We start from the raw sequence: 16185 nt of genomic DNA, 5'->3' as shown, positions 1-16185 counted from the left end.
TTACAGTTTAATTATATTACCTATGATTTATCATACAATTCATTATACCCACCTATGATTTTGGAATTGTGCCCTATATATAGAATAGAATCAGGCGTTACTTTGCGGAAATCCATGCTACACTAACAATACAATAGGTTTTTAGTTTTCATGTATTTTTTTTTAACATGCGGTGTTCAGCTAAAACATAATTCTATAAGCGGAATGCAAACTAAAAATCTATTGTATTGTTAGTTGTAGTTATGCCCCATAGTAAGAGATTAAGGGTGCTTTTTCACCAGATACGTGCTATGCTACGTTGCTGCGGATGCATTTGGCTTTCACCAAACATATTCATTGGTATTTATACATAGTTTAGCACTGGTGGAAACGGTCTCAGCTAAGCTATAATTTTATATGGAATATGCGTGCTATGGATGCGTGATATTTACCTTGTATACTCGAGCTGCGCATCTTCCTCGCACAGCTACTTAGCTTAGTATCAGTGGAAACGGTCAAATAGTTTCACAGCTTAGCTATTATATCTTCGTAACATAACTACATAGCACACCTCTGGCGGAAGCTCCCTAAAAACCTATATGATATACTGTTCAGTTGTGATTTTGCTTAATCTCACTAGGTACATATACCAACGAGGAGAGGAAATGATTAAATACACCGCTGGCGGAGTGGCAAACTACTACCAGGTTTCGGACCTCCTACAAAACATCTCTTTGTGTGGTCCACTTATTAATGATCAGTTAGAAGATGACTCATGTTTGTATTGTTCATTGAAATGACGAAAAAATGCTACAAATAATAAAAAAAAAAAACTAAGGCCACACATAGCTCAATACGCAGCATCAGGTAATAGAGCCATCAGATTACCATAGATGGGGCGCAGCAAGGTTGATGACGACCCGGAGCTACGGGCTGCTTAGCGGCCGATAACTACATCGGGGCTCCGAATCGAAAAGCAGGAATTGGAACGGATGGTTTATAGCCAGTAAGAGTCTGACACTCCCTCTCGCCTCACCCAAGGTGGAAAAAATCATTGGATGATTTTACACCTTAAAAAAAACATGTAAAATGCTGACATTCACTCGAATCCTAACTCGAAACGTAACTAGAAAAAGATTACTACCTGCACCTCAGGTAATCCGTTTAGGGAATACCTCAATACCTTTTCATGCTGCCTCAAACGTGACCTGTCCTGCTGACATAAAGTTCCGACGTTTGTGTCAGATTTTGGCCACAACCACGCATGACGAGTGTACTAGATGTTCATTTGACGACTCGGTTTGATATGATGGCCGTTTCACATGCAAAACTTACAGCTAGTATCAAGAACCTATTTGTAAGTATAGGTATGTCGGTAGATTTTGTTACTGGAAAATCTGGAATCATCAACGTCTTATCGTTTGCTAACATTATATTATTAGGTACTATTTATTAGTACCTATTTCGAGTCAAAGCCTCGGTAACCCGTTACGCAGTCCGCAGTGCATTTTACATGGTGCGACTGCTGTCTGTTCTGACCTCGTCTTCAACATGTCACTAAAGGTTTTTGATTAGTTGAAAAGATGGTCACAGTCACAGACGTCTTATGCTGAATTTCTAGCTTCTAGTTTTTTTTTTGAGGGAGGAAATTCATGCGATGACTTTAACCGCCTTGGGTGGAAGTGTCAGAATCTTAGTCACTAAAAGCCATCCCGTTCCTACTCCTGTTCTTCGAACCAGAGCCCTGGCAACAGTCAGGTCTTTTGCGGGAGCCAGTATATCAATGTAATTTTAACTAGAAAATACACATTAACGTTTTCAAGAATTGAGCATGATGGAATCTAAGGAACGCTAATAATCCCGATCCATTACTGCGCTGCACTTGTTTGCAAACGAATGAAATTCAATTCGCTCAATTTCTCGAGATTGTATTTCATTCATAAACAACCGGAATCGGTTCAGGTCGCGCTTCAAGCGAGTTACCGGCGATCGGAAGATCTACTTTCCGCAACAATATTGCATCTTGCTCAACGACTCGATATTACGAATTTAGCAAACATTTTACCGAGCCAAACAACCTACAAGCAATTTCCAAAAAGATTTAATTCCAAAATTGTCTTCACTTTTTATCGCACGTCTCATGTTCCTTTTATGATTTTATATTTAGAACGACGAAGCCCTATTCTAACATCTAGTCCATTAATTAATTCTCATTAAGGGAGAGGTGAATAGGTTAAAATATTAATTATCGATGTTCATTTTATTACAAAGCAATAACATGTTGGCTTAAAATTGTTCCGGCAAATAACCTTCATTCAGATTCATATGAATTTATTAATGGCGAAGGGAAAATAATATATTGTGCTTACATTGAAAAGAGGTAAAGAGCGGGGTGGAGATGTATTCAGACTCATTAAAATATGAAAAGATAATCTGTAACAGAGAGCTCATTAACTCGTGCAGCGAACATGAATCATGTCAAAATCCAAGTCCACGTTCCCTTCACCAATGTTTACAGTAATTGTGTCGCTATCAATTTACCTACGACCTTGTGACCTCTGAGTCGGCATCGGGTGGCATCGGCGTGCCCAAGCCCAACCCGGCACAGTGCGTGGCCGACTAACAAAACAGAGGGAGCTAGTTGCCCCCTGAACGCATGTCCGAGCCTGCGCAATCCGTACACGTCGCCCGGGCCTTTCAGTGAATGAACTGCGGCCGCGGGGAGTGCACGCCTGCCGCCCGCCGATCACATCGGACCCCTAAAAGCCTGATATGAGTGACGTTGAGTGGTGTGCGTAGTGTTAGTGTGATGGTACGCGCGTGAGTGACGCTATGGCCGCGCGCTCGCTGGAGCCCGGCCACCACCGACTATGTGCGGCGTCCTAGGTAAGCGTTACCCGGGCTTCAAGGTCACCCCGTAAACAATTCCCTGGTGACACCCTCCAGATTCCACACCATGCTGAGTCCACTGCCATTTTGATTGCTGACCACCCTCGGAGATAAGACACTGATCTCCTCAAAGTGGTTGCCAACGTCTTAATGGCAGGCAATCCCTGGTTGGACCCCACGTTGTGTGCTTTCCTCCTCCTTTTTAGACGCTTTTACTGTGAAATAGATGTGTTAGTTACAGTCCATATCCCTGATATTCCACTGCACGCAGATATAATCCAGAATTCCATTTAACCTAAAAGTTGAAACGCCTTTTTTCGTAGCTAATTTACATACAGAGTAGTCGGTACTGTAAAGTGTAAACTGAAGCTTTATTGAGCTGGATTACTTTGTGGCAGGTTGTATTGTCAGAAAACTGTGTAAACTGTGGGATAGGTAGGCGTGGAGAGTAATTAAAATCATCTCATTACACGACAGGGTTGGGAATCAATGATCGTCCGAGGTTCGGTGTTAAAGTGTATGAGAGATTGGAGGCTGGGGAGCCATCAGTGTTGGGAAGGTTCTTCCATTATGTTTAACGCCTCGTGATCGAGTTAACGATTCAGCTAGCGAGGATTATGTACCTACACTGAGACGGCGAACTTGTGTAGACTAGGAAAAGTTTGGGAACAAGATTGGTGTTAGATAAATCTCTCGTGTTATGTCATGATATCGGGGTCGCTGGATCTGTGCTGTCAATATTTTAGATTAGAGATATTTCTTGAGTGTGTAATACTCAGAATTATAATAATTGATTTAAAATTGAGGTCACCTATGGTGAGTTCTTGTAAAGTCACGAATTTAATATTTCATATTCTTGCATATTTCCAACCAGATTTTTGAGATATGACCGAACGGTATTTAATTTTAATATGAATGATGAATAGGACGGGTAACGAAAATATTGATAGTAGTTTAATATTGGCGTTCCATAACCTCTGCCTACCCAAAGGGGAGACAAGCGTAATGATATGTATGAGAATAATAGTGATTCATCGCGAGAATCAAAAGAACCGCTAGTAAAAAAAAAACAATAGACATTTTTTTCTGGTAATTCTCGGGGCTTCCCAAAAAAAAAACTTTAGATAGGTACTTTAAGATCAGTCGAAGCGCGACAGGTATTGTTTTTAAACATGTAATTAGTACCAACATCAACCTGTTACTATCATTTCATGTTCATAAGTTATTTACTTGAAGGTAGCCACATAAAATAAACACCAGTTGACATGCTCTTCGTCTAAGGAATCGAGTTTCACATCTCTATATATCGTCGATGATAAATTGGAGATCAATTTTATAGCCTCAAGGTTTTCACTCAGGCTATATGAAACTGACGAAGGCATATAGCAGTCTATCATGATCTGTCGTAAAATAAAGACGTTGACGGAATAAATGGTAGGAGTTTTTGATTTGGAGACTAAATTGGTTATAGGGAGATCTGGCTGTAAAGTTGAAGATAGGGGTGGAAGGAAGAACGTATTAAGGGAGTTAAGGAATTCCATTTTTATTTGAGAAAGGAGGTCATCACCCCTTTTTTACCCTTAAGAAGAAATGATGTAAGATGAGTAATTTTCCCAGAAAACTACTACACAACGACAACTAGTCCTTTCTGTCATTGAATCACAAGAGAATCGCGTTACCGCTTCTTGGTAGATATCCCACCCATTCGCACGAAGCTTCCTTGTGCGAACTGCTAAGGAGTGGAATTCTTTGCCGGAGTCTGTGTTTTCTGCTCAGTAAAATCTGGGTGTCTTCAAGGCCCGTGTAAATAGGTTGCTTATGGGCAGACGTGCTTCTTGCGTGCGTAGGTCACATCATCACTTACCACCAAGCGAGATAGTGGCCAAATATCGACCCATCAAATATAAAAAAACTGGCTTTACATGAGGTGCTTTGCCATACTAATCTGCAAGTTTGATAGGCCGAGGCGGGTTGGAGTTTACATGCATGTTTTGATAAGCTGGTATCAGGATCACTAAAGTAAAAAAAACATAATTTATCTAAATTAAGTTCACATTTCTAGTTCTAGACTTCTTAAATCAAACTAGGATCCAACTCTTCACATAGTTAAAATTTGCCAAACAAAATCAATCAATGAACTTGCAGGAAGCGAAAACCTAGGAATTCTCATAACTGATCCAACAAACCTCAGAAGTTAAACTAAATTCCATCGAGTTGTAAAATTCTGACATTCAATCTATCTGATTAAACATTCGATTTATTGACCTAGTATTCAGTCAGGATAATACCTAGGTATTAATATATAAGTATTCACCGAAGTTTTATGTGGATATAGGATATTATACGAGTAGAGAGTAGATATTTACTTACATACATACATAGGTATTAAGAAGTTTATCAATCTGTTGAGAAAGGGGTTTCTGGTTCCATCGGCGAGTCGGACTGGACATTTCAGGCGCACGAAGTTGTCAAATATGAGACATAATGTCTGCTATGGTGTCAGGCAACGGTTTTCTACATCATCATATCATCAATAAGGGAGTTTTATCACCATTGTAAAGCCGTGTGTACCAATAAAGGATTGGTGGAAGGCAAACGCATCGCATAGCACTTATTTTTGCGCCGTATACACTTTTTTTTTTTTAATTCTGTAAATTATTTTTGTTACGGTGCAAATAAACTGTTTTTCTTTCTTTCTTTCATCTTTGGTAGAAAACCCTAATCATTAACAAGATCATCACCACCGAAAACTGCATGTTATGTTGCTAAATTTAAAGTACATTTCTGTTTACCTCTTCACGGGGAAACAAGCAAAATATTCCACCAGTATTAGGATATCCTCGTTACATAGTTCTTAAGGATCGTTCATAAAGTTTTAAGTACTTCTTCCTCTATTGCCTACCCACGTACAGAACCAAGAGATGGTCCAAGGTTGAGATGTATTTACCAACCTACACAATACTAGTTATGTCCATTGGTTCGAGTAGGTAGTAACACGGTTTAAATGATATGTGATCTTTATTACTCTAGGTCACAACTGGATGCTATTGGAGTTTATAAAATCTTCAGTTGAAGTCTACAGTTCATGTTTCTCACTAGAAGATGTTCAGTCTCTTAAATACTATATATTTGTGTCTTTCTTTCTTTCTTCTTTTAAGTGCTAATCAGGTAAGTAAATTAGTTTTAATTTAGAGACTCGCTTCTACGAATGTAAAGAAGTTCCCATAGTTTTGAAAAGACGCAATATCTGAATTTATCTTAACGTAGCCTGATTACAAGCCTGTGTACAAGGCCAAAATATATCCATTTGTTTTAAGACTCAAAAAATAAACGGTGAAGTGTATTTTCATGATTAAGCTATCGGCATCTAATGACGTGATGTATAGACCATAGTGTCATCTCAACACTCACTAAAATCAAAACGGACAGGGCATAATTCGGCCAAACTCAATCCTAATATCCCGAAATTCGAATGTAACCGAAATGCAATGGAATTCGGACTTCAAACGAAGTACCAATTACAGCGTCATCTAGTGGCTTCATTTGGAACATCAACGCTGTCAATCAGGCCTTTGGCAGCCTTCGATAAGTACAGAGCAAGATTACAAAGAATAATTGCCCACCGCTGTACGTTGTTCGTGTTGATTAAAGTTTTAAATAACGACTCTTTCGTCTCGCCTCGCCCCATTCTTCCTTGTTAGGGACAATCACTTCGTCTCGTCTAACCATCCTCTTTTAATTATGCTTGCTTCATTAACACCAAGTGTGTGACGTCACTCTCGTTATGTATTTGATGTTAAAGTAACACTTACCAGTTTATAAGTTCTAAGAATTTTAATAAAGGTGTTAAAATTATAAAATGTTAACATATAATTACGAAAAGGCTCTTCTGATGATTTAAAGGTGATGGCTACCTTTCTAAATGTTTACCCACTCAAAAACATCAAAAATAAAGTTCTCAATAACACAAAACAAAACGTTGTAACGTCAGAGAACTGAGAAGTCATGAAATCCTCGTGAATTTCGATTAAACGAGCGCCATAAGTAAGAAACGTCAAAATTTTAATGAGATGTCTTTGAGGCCATAACGAAATTTAATTTGGTGCCTTACTTTATTATGTTAGACATCAAAAAGATGTTCGTTGGACCAGAAAATTGGGACCCCTGCGCGCAGGATCCGGCCACACGGCTGGACCTCAGCTTTATGTTTTAATCATGTTTTTATAATGAATATGTGGGGAGGAACCCTTGACACTACACTATACAGCCTTTTATGTCACATCCTAGAATGTTTTAATTATAATTCTAAGGGAAATGTCACTTAACAGTGAAACAGGGAGGTCTAAAGAGAAGAGTAGTGAATTTAGTCTTATAATTGATAATAATGTAATTAAATCGGATGCAGAAGTCGCAGCTGCATTTGAAAACTTCTTTTCGGACGTTCCTGTGTCCACTACTAAGTCTTTGAACTCATCTCCCACAGTTGCAGAATCTTTACTAAAAGAAAATGTTGCAGCTTGCAATTTAGGCTTCTCTTTCGAACACATAGATTATACAGATATTGTCAAAACGTTCCATACCTTGAACAAGAAAAAGACTGCAGATCTGTGGGGTAATTCAGTGTACATTACCGGCTCTGTAATAGATATTGTAGCACCCGTATTAGCTCTAATCTTTAATAACTGTGTCGATCGTGGTGTGTTTCCTGATCTCATGAAGAATAGTAAAATAACTCCGTTATTTAAATCGGGTAGTACTTCTGACCCCACTAACTTTAGACCTATTTCAGTACTACCTACATTCAGTAAAATTTTTGAAAAAATTATTCTACATCAGTTGCAAAGATTCTTTAATAGAAATAAATTATTACATGGAAACCAGTTTGGTTTCACAAGGGGTCGTTCAACAACTGATGCCGGTGTTGAACTTCTTAATAACATTTATGATGCTTGGGAGGACTCGGCCGACGCATTGGGTATTTTTTGTGACTTATCCAAGGCGTTCGATTGTGTCTCTCATGAAACACTGATCAGGAAGCTATCCCATTATGGAATACGGGGCAGCTCTCTGGATCTTCTTATTTCATACTTGAGTGATAGGATTCAGAGAGTCGACATTAACGGAAAAGTTTCCTCCGGGTCTATTGTTAGGATGGGTGTTCCGCAGGGGTCAATTCTCGGCCCGTTTCTTTTTCTTATTTATATTAATGATTTACCTTACCTTGTGAAGGATAACCATGGGATAGTACTGTTTGCTGATGATACATCTTTATTGTTTAAACTCAAACGTGGACAATTAGTCAGTGATCATGTAAATAGTGCTCTCTCAAAAATAGTACGCTGGTTTAGTGCCAATAATTTATTACTTAATGAATCAAAAACTAAATGCATTAAATTCACAACACCAAATGTTAGACATGTGAAAACCAGCGTGCTAATCAAGGGCGAGGAGTTGGACCCTGTAGATTCAACTGTCTTTTTAGGTATAACTCTGGACGCTAAGCTACAGTGGGCTCCACACGTAGATAAGTTGTCGAAAAGGCTCAGCTCTGCAGCATATGCCGTTAAAAAAATTAGAAATTTAACCGATGTAAATACAGCGCGATTAGTATACTTTAGTTATTTTCATAGTATCATGTCATATGGTATCCTCCTGTGGGGAAATGCTGCTGACATTCAGTCTGTCTTTGTGCTGCAGAAAAGAGCCATTCGATCAATTTATAATCTTAGTCCGAGGCACTCTCTTAGGGAACTATTTAAAGAAATTAATATATTAACTGTTGCTTCTCAATACATTTATGAAAATGTAGTGTATGCTCACAAAAACATTAATTTATTCAAAAAGTATTGTGATATACATAATATAAACACTAGAAGTAAAAACAAATATATTGTTCCCACTACTAGACTTAAGAAAATAAGTGGTTCGTTCAGATGTCAATGCATACGCTTTTACAATAAAATTCCCAGCGATATTCAAAGTTTGAGCCTGAATAAATTTAAAAATGTAATTAAAGAAAAACTGTATAGTAAAGCTTTTTATAAAATTAAAGACTACTTAGATGATAGTCAGGCTTGGGAGTGAGCCGCTATAATGTCCACACAGGTCATGTTGACATGTTTGTAACACAAGTTACATTTTTATACAATTTGACATGATATACATTAATATCATTCGATATTTTTTTTTTTTTTTACATATTGTTTTTAAAATTGTTAGTTTGAGGACCGTGCGAGAGTTTGCCTAGTCATTTCACTTTTAGTTAATTATATTCTGACAGTGTGAGCATTTGTGTGGCCTACCCAAATGTTCTTTTGGTTGGTATTGTTCGTCGGATCATTCAGCAACAGCCGTCAGCTGAGCTAATTGTAAACTGACACATGCGTGCTGCCATCTGAACAGGTCCGCTCAAACTGCTGTGGTTCTTTCCTCAAAAGACCACTACAGAATAAACTTGCACGGTTCTCCGACATCTCTAATTGATTTTGTCTGGACTTTAAAAGAGACTATGACCTCTGAGTTTGTTTCGGCATTTCTTCTCAGAGTAGTCAGATAGGAAATGCCGGCCTCATCTAGCTATTTGAAATATTGACGTGTAAAAGTGTTATTTTATAATCTATTTACAGAAATAAATATCATTTATCATTTATCATTTATCATTTACTGCACACTACTAGCTCAAGTTAAGATACCTACTTTAAAGAAAATGTGCTTATAAAATTTAATAAGATAAGCCTTTAAAAGCGTAATGTTACAGATTGGTCTATTTTAACCTAATGAAGCAGTTAGGAAGATAAAAAAACACATGTTTTTAAACTGACATGGTCGCTTACAATATCATTAGAACTTGAATATTAATATTTATAAGTTTCCGATAATCATCAGTGCTTAGCCTTAATATTGGAAACTCACAGGAATTAATTAACATGGTAAATACCTTTTTAAGTTCTAATGATAAAAAAAATATATATCTAAAAAAAAAGGTTCCACGTGCCGATTTGGAAAATAACGAAAGAGAATTACCTAAGCTTAGGAAAACATGGCGGAAAAAGTGAAACGGAAAATACGCGGCCGAAGATTGTAAGTATCTCCGTAGTGATGTGTAACGAGCCTAACTATTGATTGAGATGTATCGAGCTCATCCCTCGTACAGCCCTAATAGATAGACGTTTATTTATTATCTGTTTTCGTTGTATTTGCCTTTTGTCTTTAAGAGTGCCTTTTTGGTTAATGGATGCTGTAAGGACTATAGGTTCGTTTCATTGGTCGTGCAAAGTATCTATAGATAATTTTATCAATTTTAAGTTATTTAAAGTTTATTTTCTCATCACAAGAGAGATAATAAATTGCATAGAAGCTGCGGACTGCCGAACGGGTTACCGGTGCTCCGGCTCAAAAAGCAGGAGTAGGAACCCCGTTCCTGGTTTGTATCAGTAAAAGTCTGAGACTCCCTCTCGCATATCACGAAGAAGATTATTTTCTTATCACAAGTGTGTCTCAATGTGTAGGAACCACTCCGGGTTTTTATTCAGTAAGAGTCTGACACTCCATCTCGCCTCACGGAGAAGCCATTAGATGATTTCCCCCCTTAAAAAAAGGGTGTCTTAAAGTTGATTGAATTATAACTTAGGTACATGTTAGCTAGTGGTAATTATTTATTCACCATTGTACGACATCGATGCATGAAATAGGTTTTTGGTGAAGTCTGTGTGATTTAAGTAGTTTGGTAATAGATTTTGTAGTTTGTCTATGGAAAGAAAATTGCTTCTATTGCTATGCTTTGTTTATTCAATTTGGAAAATCCTTTTTTTTTTAAAAGGTAACCGCCTTCATTTGTTATCGCATCAATTTTTTAAGTAATATTTCTAATAGTTTCTTAACGCTGAAAACCATCCGACATTGGTCAAAATTATTCGCTCAACCAATGACATAGCGGACGGCGCTAGAGCTCACTTCGTATGTTTCGAATTGACAATTACAGTATGGCCTAGCTGGATTCACACTATAGGTCCAATTCTAAGACTCTTTTTGAGAAAAACAGACATTATATAAGATCCATTATTATTGTTTGTACTTCGTAATATTATTTTCTGTTAACACAAAGATATGAAGAGGACGAGTGGTGCAAAGAGGATCGGTAACCTTAATAATTGTGTTAAGAGCTACAAAAATATACTTACCAGGAAATGGATACTTATCTGTTTCTTAATAGGGATGATGACAGGGTACGAAAATTAAATAATAATAATATCTATTTAGTCCGTCAGTTAGGTAATGTAAAAATTTTAGACATATATTTTTTTATTTATCGTATTACAAAATAATACTTGCGTAAAAAGAATCAAAGTTTCGGAGTGGAAGTTGACCACGTCACTGTTGAGTATAAAACGCACTCAAATTAGACATCTACCATAGGGTGGATATCACCAATTGTGGTGACGCTATTTTGTATTTTGTTACATTTCTTGCGGTGCTAAGAGCAGCCCTTACTATGAGTTTGCTTTACGTTTAAAGCAATCGAAAGTCTAATTGGTTGGTTTATTCGACCCGGCCAATCAGAGCTCCGAACGCGCTCTCGTTTCGATTACTTTAAACGCAAAGCAAACTCATACTAAGGGTACAGTATAAAGGCAGGCTTTTGAAGGCATATTATGTCCAACTTCACCTCAATAAATTCGAGCATATACAAAAAGGCTGTATGTGTATCATGTATAGCAATATAACCTCCTTCCTAGTCTAATAATAATTTTATTGGCACTCGTAACCTGCCAACCGTTTGTGTTCCGTTCTTTATATCATTGACCCTTACAACGACACTGTTCAATCTAATAACGGTTATTTTTAAACGTTGCGCAACCGTTTTTTTACGTTGCGATGGAAGTTAGATTTTATTGCAGCAGAAAATTGGTAGAGTGGCAACGGGTGAGAAGTGTTTTATATTGGTTTATTGGTACTTTAGTATAGGAAGCGTTTTATTGCGTTTTTTCCCCTTTTCAAATAATGTATTTGGTGGTAATTGGATATTTGAAAATTTTGGTGGTATTTTCGAATTGGGTGTATAGTGATTTTTGCTGTGTCAATGCAATGAACAGGCATGTTTTTATGTCTGCAAAGCGAGAAGAAGATTATTGGTAAGCCTTTTAATGTATGTGGAAGAGAACAACAGTGTATACCGGGCGGTTGAAGCCATGTTATTGTCCCATTTATTGACTGTCAACCATCAGACCACCACGATCCTAGTAGGGCTGAGCCGAGCCCCGAGTTGCGGACTGCCTGGCGGTTTACCGGGGCTCCAGCTCGACAGGCAGGAGTCGGAACGGGGTGGTTTTTAGTCAGTAAGAGTCTGACACTCCCTCTTGACTCGCCCAAGGCGGGAGAAGTAATTGGATAAGGTATCCCTCCTCAAAAAATTAAAAATTTATTGACTGTCAAAAGTGACAATCAGAAATGCACCTTATACCATAAACAAGCAACCAAGTACCAAAGAGCTTCCAAAATGTTAATTCTTGCTCATGAAGTAAAACCATGAATCTTGTATGTGTTCTTCAAGGGACCGAGCGTGCATGCTAATATAGACTCTTATACAATATTCCTTATGTTCAAAGTTGTTTAAACATGAATAGGAGTTGTAGACACGTGGATGTATTTAAGTGTACATTTATAATTGAACTTTTTTAAAAAGACATTTTTGTTATTTCTTTTCTTTTATCGTCTCATTTAAAAAGGACACCTACACAATTTTTTTATGATTAAAATATTACTGAATTCACAAGAGAGAATTTATTTTCCAAAAACGTTCAAATGACGTCATCGTTACCAATTTTAGATCTATAGACTTTACTTTAGTATTAGAATTTCAAATATCAGACATACTATCTATAGTTAATCTTAAATCAAACGGCGTATATTTATACTTGCTTTACATCAAATGTGTTAAAGATAAATTCCTTTGAGAATGTGGGTGTACCTAATACCTAATATATTTGTACATCGATCTATCACAGTCGGGGTTTTTGATCTTAAATAACTAGAAACAGAACCTATGTACTGAGTACCTCGTGGATCAAGTGTGATCGGTAATCACATTGTGATTGTGAGCAAGGGACTTTGGGTATTATGCATAGACCTTGTTCAGTCTTTAAAATCTTGATAAGTAGATATATGTTAAGTTCAGTCCATATTACATACGGGACTGATAACATAACTTGTGGAAAATGGTACATACCATAGGTAATGTTTTCATGTTCCAAATTCCATCACGACCTCTTAAGCCGTTTTTGAGTAATTGAGTAACAAACATACACACAAACTCACGAACTTTCGCATTTAATATAATAGGAAGATTAAAAACTTAGGTACTTTACTTAGGAACCCATTTTCATAAAATTTCTAGGTATATGAGCAACAGAATCATACTCAAACAGCTCTAATGTTCAAATTATTCAAATCTTTCTATTGTCACTCCTTCATCCCATGTCCTGCAGGTAGGTATGTAAGCGACAGTAGTGATATCAATACGGTTTGGACGCCATTTATATGTGTCTCAGTATTTGAGAGATGGGTTTAATGGAATGATGTAGTGGTTTCGTATGTGATACACCCACTTTATGTGGGTAGAAAATTGTTTAGTGTCTACAGTCGGTGAGATTGATTCGGTACAGAGAGTAAAAAACATACAACTTGATATAATTTTGTTATGGAATAAGTCGGTAAACGAGCAGATGGATCACCTGATGGTAAGCAATCGTCGTCGCCATGGCCAAACCGAATACCCGAAACAACAGAGGCGTTAAAACTGTTATAAGTGCGTTGGCGGTCTTTTGGGGGTTAGGATGCAAGCGAAAGACGCCACATCATACAAAATCATTATCGCTGCGTTTTTGTGTCTTATTTTATTAAAATCTTCATTACTTTAAACACAAGTCTTGCATTAAATACATTTGGTGGGTAATATACTGTTGGTATCGTAACCGAGCTTATAAGGATTATGGCTTAGGAAATCCTTTAAACTCCCTCCATACTTATTAAGCCATGTATGGAGAATGGGAAGTTAATGTGTATCTAATGTATTGCGGTTTTATTCAGAGGAAAGTTGTATATACTTCTATTCGTTTCTTCGTTAATTAACTTTTTTAAAAAAATTCGATGTCGATACCATGATTTAGATTGAGATATCTTTTCAAGTGTTTTTAGAAGGTCATTGTTAGAAGAAATAGTTTTATTATATTCAACTCTTACGTTCCTTTGGGATAAAAAGTATCTATTATATTGTTCAAGTCAGCTAATACCCTGTCTGTATTCCAAATTTCATCAACATCTCTTCAGTGGTTTCAGCGTGATAGACAGACATAAATCCAAACAAACAAACTTTTATATCTATAACATTACTGTGATTTAGGTAGGTGATGGAAGGAATATCAAATAATTTATCATTTATCAAATAATAATTTCTTCTTCAAATATAATATAATCCCACACTTCACAACATCAGACCTGTTGAAAAACACTCAAAGTTCTTAACATACGTAGAAAAACATCAAAATAGATCAACAGCCCTCTTGTAATTTGGAAATATATTATAAAGGGTCCTTAACATAATTCTTATAAACTAAAAACATCAAAATTTTCCACTCATACACTCGTTCTGATACGCAATTAGACATGAGTACACTTTATCAGCAAATTGAGTGTGTACCATCGAAACAAAATACTTTTTAAGTAGTCTGAGTGGGTCTTAGTACTTTTTTAGAATATATTTTTTTGTGAAAACATGTTATGGCGATTGATTTATGTGGAAAATGTTTTAAAACTTAGAAATAATTACTTTATATAAATTATACAAATTAACAGCCTATAAGTGGTCACTGGTCACTGGTGATCAAAGTCCTCTTCTCACATGGAGAAGGTTTTGAGTATTAATCGCCACGCTTGCTCAATGCTGGTTAAGCCAAGGTTTCCTCACGAAGATTTTCTTCACCGTTTATCAGTGGTGTTTAAATAATCTTAGAAAGCTTGATAGATGTATTTTATTAATTGGTAACGTATGTGTATAAAAGGTAATTTAATTACATTTAGAATTAAACTACTCACTCACAACAAACAAACAAACAAACAAACAAGTTCACGCCTTTTATCCCCGAAGGGGTAGGCAAGGGTGCACATTACGGCTTAAAATGAAACTATTTTGTTATAAACTTTGTAATCCTTCTTTTAAAGTTATAGAGGGTTGTATAAAATGAAAAAAAAGCAACAGTGCGTCCGTTTCTTTGCTCCCAAGTGTACATACTACAAAGAGTATCCTTGCATACATACCTCATTGGTCGAGTGTAGCTTACACAAGAGCACGTACGGTTTTATCTCCCTCACGCCTGAAAGCATTAAGCCAGCTGTAAACTTTATTGTTTGTTCAAATTTTCATGAGGTTTTCAGTGTAAGGCTGCTTCCTAATGTACGGTGCTCTTCACATTGTTGGTCTTTAAGTACAATGTGTGCGAGTGTGCTGTTTTACTTATATTATACGGCATTTATTTGTCTGCCATTACCAAGTTTAATTGGGTTCCTATGACTTGGTACAAGGTACTGTGACGTCATAGATGTAATGAAGAGTAGAGGTGACTTCTTTTTGTTGCTTACTTCACTTTCATCGGATATTGGTTTGAGATGCTTTTTTATATCAATTATTGATTCTATTGTGGTGAAATGGATATAGATAGAAAACTAAATATAATGTTGTTGTTTAATCCCAGTATGAGATGTGTGTGAAGATAATTGCCGTGTGTTTAGAGCTGCCTACAGGTTGGTTATAAATTGATAATCAGTTTTTCATATAAAACACATAGCTTAAGCTGAGTCCGTTTCTACCAGTGCTAAGCTATGTGTACCAATGAATATGATTGGTGGAAACCAAACGCATCCACAGCAGCGTAGCATAGCACATCTCTGGTGGAAAAGCACACTAAATTTAGCATTTCCTAAACACAAAAGCAAACTGACAATAGATCGCTAACATTTGCTTGATGTGGTGCCAAAGCCTTGCTTCCATACTAAATCAGTCCTGATTACATATAAAACATTGGCAATAATAAATAAAAAGTGTTGTTCGTTATCCTTATTCGGTAAATGTAGCAAGAAGCTAGGAAAACATGAAGTGTTATGGGCAAAGAAGGGTATTATTTAATGCTTATATTCTTGGCAATAGTTCTGCGTGCTCAGATATGCCACTTCCATAAGATTTATGGCGGTGGCGCCGTAATTGTTAGTAGTTTGACATATTTACATGCATTCGCCTCTCTTGGGGTAATATGAGGAGATTAAAGG

The 16185-nt window shown here is 36.8% G+C and overlaps 1 protein-coding gene across 1 annotated transcript in view; it reads left to right on the top strand.

Annotated features, from left to right (window-relative positions):
- The first annotated feature begins 2661 nt into the window (after positions 1 to 2661).
- LOC118276145 (muscarinic acetylcholine receptor DM1) overlaps positions 2662 to 16185 on the top strand; it is a 96780-nt gene continuing 83256 nt past the window's right edge. The window contains exon 1 of the mRNA XM_035594352.2: positions 2662 to 2865. The gene's annotated coding sequence lies outside the window, so the exon portion shown is untranslated. The remainder of the gene's footprint in view (positions 2866 to 16185) is intronic.

The sequence above is a fragment of the Spodoptera frugiperda genome, chromosome 31 (genome assembly GCF_023101765.2).
Source record: "Spodoptera frugiperda isolate SF20-4 chromosome 31, AGI-APGP_CSIRO_Sfru_2.0, whole genome shotgun sequence".
NCBI lineage: Eukaryota > Metazoa > Arthropoda > Insecta > Lepidoptera > Noctuidae > Spodoptera > Spodoptera frugiperda.
The sequence above is the reverse complement of the archived record's forward strand: the minus strand, read 5'-3'. Positions and strand labels throughout refer to the sequence as shown.